Here is a 7,500-nt window from a genome sequence, read left to right on the forward strand (position 1 = left end):
CCCTTGCAATGCTGTCTCCCTCTTGTTTCGAGACAACTATGGTGGGAATTAAAGAAGGAACAAAGTTGACGTCACTCAGCTCTTTGTCGTCATTTTCATCCAGCTCAATAGTGATTAGTTCTCATTGAATTATATCATTCAGACTATGGATATATCGAAATTAATGTCACTCATATTTTTGTTATTGTTTTTAGTTAGCATTTTTATAAGAAACACTAAGTTGTATTAATCAGACTATAGATAGTTCGAAGATGACGTCACTGAGGTCTTTGTTATTGTGTTTTGCCATCCGCGTTTATGAGTAATGCTCACTGAACTGTATTAACCTGACTATAAACGTTCATGGATACACACACTTTTGCGTGTTGGTCCGTTATACTTCCGGATGGCAATGTTATGAGCTTCTTAGCCAAGCGCATACCATCTATAACCTGACACTGGCCAACAAAGACAAAAAAGACTTCAAATGACAAGTCTTTGGCCACAAAAGAAAACAAATCGTGAGTTGTATTCAATAGGTCAACAAATGGAATCACTTGTTCTACTTCCATTAAACCACTTGGTCATGAAATATTTAATAATTTTATTGGAGGGGTGGAACTTACATATTCTTTCATTTCTTTGTAATCATCAAACCCTTTTTTTTCAAATCATGCATTAACTTTCACGCAAGCTCGTAGTGTTATTCGAAACGATACAGATAACTCGTTTAATAAATTCAAATAAACGAAAGAATCGTATACATATTAGAACTATCTCGGAGTGGAATGGGCTGGATGAACTGGTCATCATGGCACCACACCTAACCGATTTCATGGCCCGACTGACATGGGCCCGCGCCATGGCCGACTATAGTTACGTCATGGCCAGCGCCCAATGAGGACGCCGCTGAAATACAATCAGACCATTGGTTTCTTCAGCACCAACCATACAGATACAGATACAGATATATTTATCTTAAAACGGAGATATTGTTACCGAGCCAGGCCTACCTTCTTGTTCATCCAATCGCAATCTGGTGTTGCATCTAACCCATCTGGACTGTTCATCCTAAGGAGACACTTGATGAATCCATGGGCCGACCTGGCTTCGGAAGGCACAGGCGATAGAATGATAAAAGCCACCAATAAAATCAGACAAACTTTCTTCTCCATTTTTGAATCAAACTATCTAGATCTACAAGGCACAACTCGACAAGTTTACTGTAAACGTGGAATCTGATGTGTACAATGGAACTCCCCGAATATAATACATAGGTGTGTGTAAGTGTGTGTGTGTGTGTGTGTGTGTGCGTGTGTAAGTGTGTGTGTATAAGTGTGTGTGTGTGTGTGTGTAAGTGTTACGGTGGATTGGGTAACTATTAACCCTACACAGACCGGGTTTGATTCTAGTCTTATCGTTTCGTTTTTACCAAGAGAGCAGCATCTACCAATAAAAAAAAAGAAAAAGAAAAAATAAGATCAAAAATAAACAAAAAAACAAAAAACAAAAAAACAACACAAAGACAACAACAACAACAACAAAATCCCAACCCCAAAACACTTGAGCTTTATTCATACAGCGCAATATCCACTAAACGTGTTTAAAGCGCTTCACAAGGGGTCTCAAGCCAACAGCAACACTAAAATTGTAGGACGAGACGTGCGTGAGGCCTGTTATATTATTTTTTTCTGAAGGAGACTCAACTATACGCAGCTTATAGTGAGGCTCGAACCCATGACCTTCCAATCTGAAAGCGAGTATTATATGCACTAGACTGCATGCATAGCCGCACAAAAAAGAACCAAAAGAAAACAAAACAAAACAAAACAAATCAAAACATTTAGGCCTACTGGTATACTATGGTACATGATTATAAAAATTTTTGAGTGTTAAAATGTGACCCTTCGCCTCAAAACGGGATTAAGTCGGGTTGGTTAAGATGTTGAAAATTGAATTTATAGCCAGAAATATCAGACTTGTGTTGAGTTTTAATGTTTTATTGAGGAGAATGGCAACCATATTTTGGGGTGCGAATGCCAATAATTTATATTTTTGACCAGTTTAACATTTAATTCAGATTTTAAGCATCTGGTTCGTTCCGATATTATACCGATTTGAGACGATGGGTCACAAATATGAATCCGTCTCGCCGTGAAAGAGGTAAAGAATGAAATGCCTGGGACGTCACGCCTATCACTGACAATAGAGGTAAATCAGACGGAACGACGATACATCCAGCTACAATTTTAAACAATTGAGCTTTTTATAATATAGTGCAATATTCACTAAACGTGCTCAAAGCGCTTTACAAGGGGACACTCGCTTTCTTTTCGGAAGGTTCTGGGTTCGAGTTCGAGCCTCGCTCGACGTATTGTTGAGTCCTTGGAATAGGCTCTTTACTCACATTCTCTCACCGTACTCAGGTGTAAAATGAGTTCCTGGCCATTAACAGCGTTTTACTTGTCCGAAAAATTGCAATATCGCCTAACAGGCGTCATGTCCCGTCCTATTTGTTAAATGTTGCTGTTGACCAGAGACCCCTTGTAAAACACTTTGAGCACATTTAGTGGATATTGCACTATATAAAAGCTCAATTATTATTTTATTTTTTTGACTTCGGCGGAAAATGGAGAGCGGAATTGACTTGTCCGAGAGCCTTACAATGGAAAGCCATCCTAAGTATAGATGGTATGCGCTTGGCGAAGAAGCTCATAACATTGCCATCCGGAAGTATAACGGACCAACACACCAACTCTGTGTAACCATGAACGTTTATAGTCAGGTTAATACAGTTTAGTGAGAACAACTCACAAACGCGGATGGCAAAAACAATAACAAAGGCCTGAGTGACGTCATCTTCGAACTATCTATACATCCGGATGGCAATGTTATGAGCCCCTTAGCCAAGCGCATACTATCTATACCCAGGTCGTTGAGGCTACATCTATTTCTTGTGTCATTGATTCGTCCTCTTTATTTCTCTGCTTACCGATCATTTCCAGTGTTTTCTAAAAACGGCTGGCTGGCTTACCAGCAGAAAAATGGATTTTTTAAACTCAAACAATCTCTCTACAAAACAACATTATGTTCTTATTGGCTATGTGGTCTAGTGGTATGACACTCGCTTTCGGATCGGAAGGTCCTGGGTTCGAGCCTCGCTCGGCGCATAGTTGAGTCCTTGGAAAAGGCTCTTTACTCACATTCTCTCACCGTGCTCAGGTGTAAAATGAGTACCTGGCCGTTAACAGCGTTGTCTTTGTCCGGAAAATTGCAACTTCGCCTGACAGGCGTCATGTCCCGTCCTACATGTTAAATGTTGCTGTTGACCAGGGACCCCTTGTAAAGCGCTTTGAGCACATTTTAGTGGATATTGCGCTATATAAATGCTCAATTTATTGTGGGAAAACGGTTTGGTCTATCACTATCGGTTGTCATAACGTGTCAAGTTATGTAGTTTAAAATATAAGCCGGGATGCAAAAAATCATGGCACCACATTATTTAGTCTTGAAACTTTGGAGGAATTTGCAATATTCCGTGCGCGCGCACGGGACTTTAGAACATACTATTGATGCCTTGCGCTTCGCCAAAATACTCACAACATCCGCCAGACAGATATAACGTATCACACAAAACTATGTGTAACTTGAACGTTTATATATATATATATATATAATTATATATATATATATATATATATATATATTGTCTTATAGATAGTTCGAAGATGACGTCACTCAGGTCTTTGTTATTGTTTTTTGCCATCCGCGTTTATGAGTAATGCTCACTGAACTGTATTAACCCGACTATAAACGTTAATGGATATACACAGTTTGTGTGTTGGTCCGTTATACTTCCCGATGGCAATGTTATGAGCTTCTAAGCCAAGCGCATACTATCTATTGATAGAATTTAGTGAGAAATAATCATTTAACGGCTGGCTAAAAACAATAACAAAGAGCTGAGTGCTCTATCTATAAACGTTTAAGGTTACACACAGTTTTGTGTATTGGTTGGTATAGATAGTATGCAGATGACGTCACTCAGGCCTTTGTTATTGTTTTTGCCATCCGCGTTTGTGAGTTGTTCTCACTAAACTGTATTAACCAGACTATAAAAGTTCATGGTTACACAGAATTTGCGTGTTGGTCCGTTATACTTCCGGATGGCAATGTTGTGAACTCCTTGGCCAAGCGCATTCTATCTATATCCCGCTGGCTGATGTTGTGCGTATTTTACATAACCGCATAGTCTGAATAACGACTTTAACTGCGTTATGAATTTATACAGGGTGTTTATTCGTGCGTTGAAAAAAAAAAAAAAAAAAAAAAAAAAAAAAAAAAAAAAAAAAAAAAAAAACGTTTGCCGCTCCCACAGTTTCGGTTTGACTTAATGGTTGAATGATTTCTATAGCCGCTGTGTCTCTTTAGAAATGTAATTCTATAAGCACTGCAATGGTTGATTGATTTCTATAGCCACTGTGACAGTTAATTCAAACACAAAACAATGTTTCTAAATTCTTTAGTAGATTAGAAGATAAATTTAAAGCATGGATAGACCAATATCAAGAAAGGGGTTCTGGTTTTGTTTTTAGAAATATTAAAAGTGTAGAAGTAAAACAATATAAATATGATTATCAAAAAGCTTCATCTTTTATTCCTTTACAATTTAAATCAAGTAATATTATTAATGTTCAAAATAAAAATGATAACAAATGTTTTCTTTGGGCTTTATTGTCTAAATTATATCCTGCTAAAGATCATAAAGATAGAGTAAGTAAATATAAACCTTATGAAAATAATATTAATATGGAAGGTATAGAATATCCTGTATCCTTAAAAGATATATCAAAAGTAGAAAAACAAAATAATCTAAGTATAAATGTATTTGCTTTAGAAAAACAAGAGAACAAAAATTCTTTATATCCAGTTTATGTTTCTAATATTGAAAGTGAAAATATAATTGATTTATTATACATTGAATCAAATGAAAATACTCATTATTGTTTAATCAAAGACTTAGATAGTTTTAGATATGATAAAAAACATAAAAATTTTACATGTAGGAATTGTCTACAAGGATTTCAAAGAAAAGAAACTTTAGAAAAACACAAAGAAATATGTCTTAATCATAAACATTGTAATGTTAAGATGCCAAAGAAAGATGATAATATTCTTAAGTTTAATAATCATCATTTTAAAAACAGATTACCATTCGTTATCTATTCTGATTTTGAATCGAGTAATATTCCTATAACAACAACACAACCTCATCCAGAAGAATCTTATACAAATCCAATCTCTAAACAAACAGTTAATAGTTATGGTATCTATGTTCATTCTGATTATCCAGAAATATACAAACCACAATACTTTCATTATGTTGGTAATGATGCAAAAGAGAAATATGTAGAAAAGGTAATAAAGATATACAAACAAATAACATATCAAATGTATTTAAAAGAAAATAAAGAACCAATGTTAAATAAATATGAAGAAGAACAATTTCAAGAAGCAACAAAATGTTATATCTGTCATAATAAATTTAATGAAAACAATAAAGTAAGACAACACAATCATCTTTCAGGAAAATATAGAGGAGCAGCATGTCAATCATGTAATACAAAAGAAGGAAAAAAAATAATTCCACCTGACACTTCCTATTGGCTCCCACTCATTTTTATTTTTCTCCTCCTCAGACACTTCCTAGTGGCCCCCCTCTAGACCTCCATAATTTTTTTTTTTTTTTTTTTTTTTTTTTTTTTTTTTTTTATGGGTGGTCCAGACACTCTCAAATGCCTTACTACTGACTTTAACTGCGTTATGAATTTATACAGGGTGTTTATTCGTGCGTTGAAAAAACAAAAACAAAAAAAAAAAAAAAACAACAACAAAAAAAACAACCCTGAACAAAAACTTCACGTCTTTGGTTATTCATGTAAGACGGTAATAATATTTTTGTTATTTGGTTAGAAGGACAGAAAGTGTATAATTAGATACGTTCAAGAATGAATATGGCTGCCCTAGGCCCTGTCTCTATGGACGCTTGTCGTGAATGTGTAGGAGATCGTGCTAAATGGTGCAAGACAGCTGGTTTTTCCAAAACTTGTTAAGTCAATTTATCCACTTTTTGAGATTTTGCCGTCCTTGATCTAACACTTGAAACAAACTTTTTTCTAAGCATCATTTGGCATAAAGAAATGTCCATAAATTAGGCAGCTATTTCGACGTGTACTTATTTGCAGGTCTGATAACCCAATTCCTTATGGGCCCATTGTTGTAATGGAAATATTAAAAAATGAGGGAAAATATAGTCCATTACAACAATGTTAAACTAGGCCCACAATTAGATTCAGTAGTCTGAAGTCACGTCGCCCAGCAATGGCGGACATCTTGGTTCTAAACAAAGAAAATCGGTACTTTTTATTCTTCATGCTGGCTAGAACTTTTCATATGCCTTGTGATCAGAATGTGTAAAAGTCAAAACATGATCAAATTTATAGGGTTTATTTTCCATCTGGATACGCTTTTATGCTCGCCGGAGACATATTTCATACGGGCGTCCGCCATTGTTCCGATAGTTTAGAGCCAGTGTTACTAAGTTACCACGCGTCATTAGGAAGGAAGTGACGATACAACTGTTGAAGAGTATTTTGTTCGGATGTCAGACCTGCATATTTGTACACGTCGGGCTATATAAATTTGAAGTTGAATCATGATAAAATATTAGACCGAATGAGAAATTTCAGGGCAAAAAAATCCCCATAATGTCCAAATGAGACAAAATAAGAATTAATTGAGCTTTATATAGGGCAATATCTACTAAATGTGCTCAAAGCGCTTTACAAGGGGTCCCTGGTCAACAGCAACATTTAACATGTAGGACGGGACATGACGCCTGTTAGACATAATTACAATTTTTCGGACAAAGACAACGCTGTTAACGGCTAGGTACTCATTTTACACCTGAGTACGGTGAGAGAAAGTGAGTAAAGAGCCTTTTCCAAGGACTCAACTATGCGCCGAGCGCGAGGCTCGAACCCAGGACCTTCCGGTCGGAAAGCAACTGTCCTACCACTAGACTACATAGCCGCACAAGTGAGAATAGTGAGAATAACTCATAAACCTGGATGTCCCAAAGCAATAACAAAGACCAGAGTGACGTCAACTTCATACTATCTATAGATAGTATGCGCTTGTCTAAGAAGTTCACAACATTGCCATCCGGAAGTATAACGGACCAACACACAAAATTGTGTGTAACCATGAACGTTTATAGCCTGGATAATACAGTTAAGTGAGAATAACTCATAAACCTGGATGGCTAAAAGCAATAACAAAGACCAGAGTGACGTCAACTTCAAACTATCTGTTGTCTGGTTAAAAGAGTTTGGTGAGAATAAGTCATTAACCTGGATGGCAAAAAGCAATAACAAAGACATGAGTCACGTCAACTTCGTTCTTTCTATAGATAAAATGAAGTTGACGTCACTCAGGTCTTTGTTTTTTTTTTTTTTTTTG

General features: G+C 36.2%; 1 long non-coding RNA gene across 1 annotated transcript in view; it reads right to left on the bottom strand.

Annotated features, from left to right (window-relative positions):
- Nucleotides 1–1,245, bottom strand: part of LOC144961290 (uncharacterized) — a 2,159-nt gene extending 914 nt beyond the window's left edge. Inside the window, exons 1-2 of the long non-coding RNA XR_013643122.1 lie at nucleotides 993–1,245; nucleotides 1–36 (exon numbers count right to left, since the gene is read on the bottom strand). The exon at nucleotides 1–36 is cut by the window's left edge and continues 63 nt beyond it. This is a non-coding gene — a long non-coding RNA (uncharacterized LOC144961290). The remainder of the gene's footprint in view (nucleotides 37–992) is intronic.
- Nucleotides 1,246–7,500: the final 6,255 nt, after the last annotated feature.

Source organism: Berghia stephanieae, unplaced genomic scaffold (assembly GCF_034508935.2).
Source record: "Berghia stephanieae isolate SIO BIC M18660-M18661 unplaced genomic scaffold, UCSD_Bste_1.3 scaffold202, whole genome shotgun sequence".
Classification (NCBI taxonomy): Eukaryota; Metazoa; Mollusca; class Gastropoda; order Nudibranchia; family Aeolidiidae; genus Berghia; species Berghia stephanieae.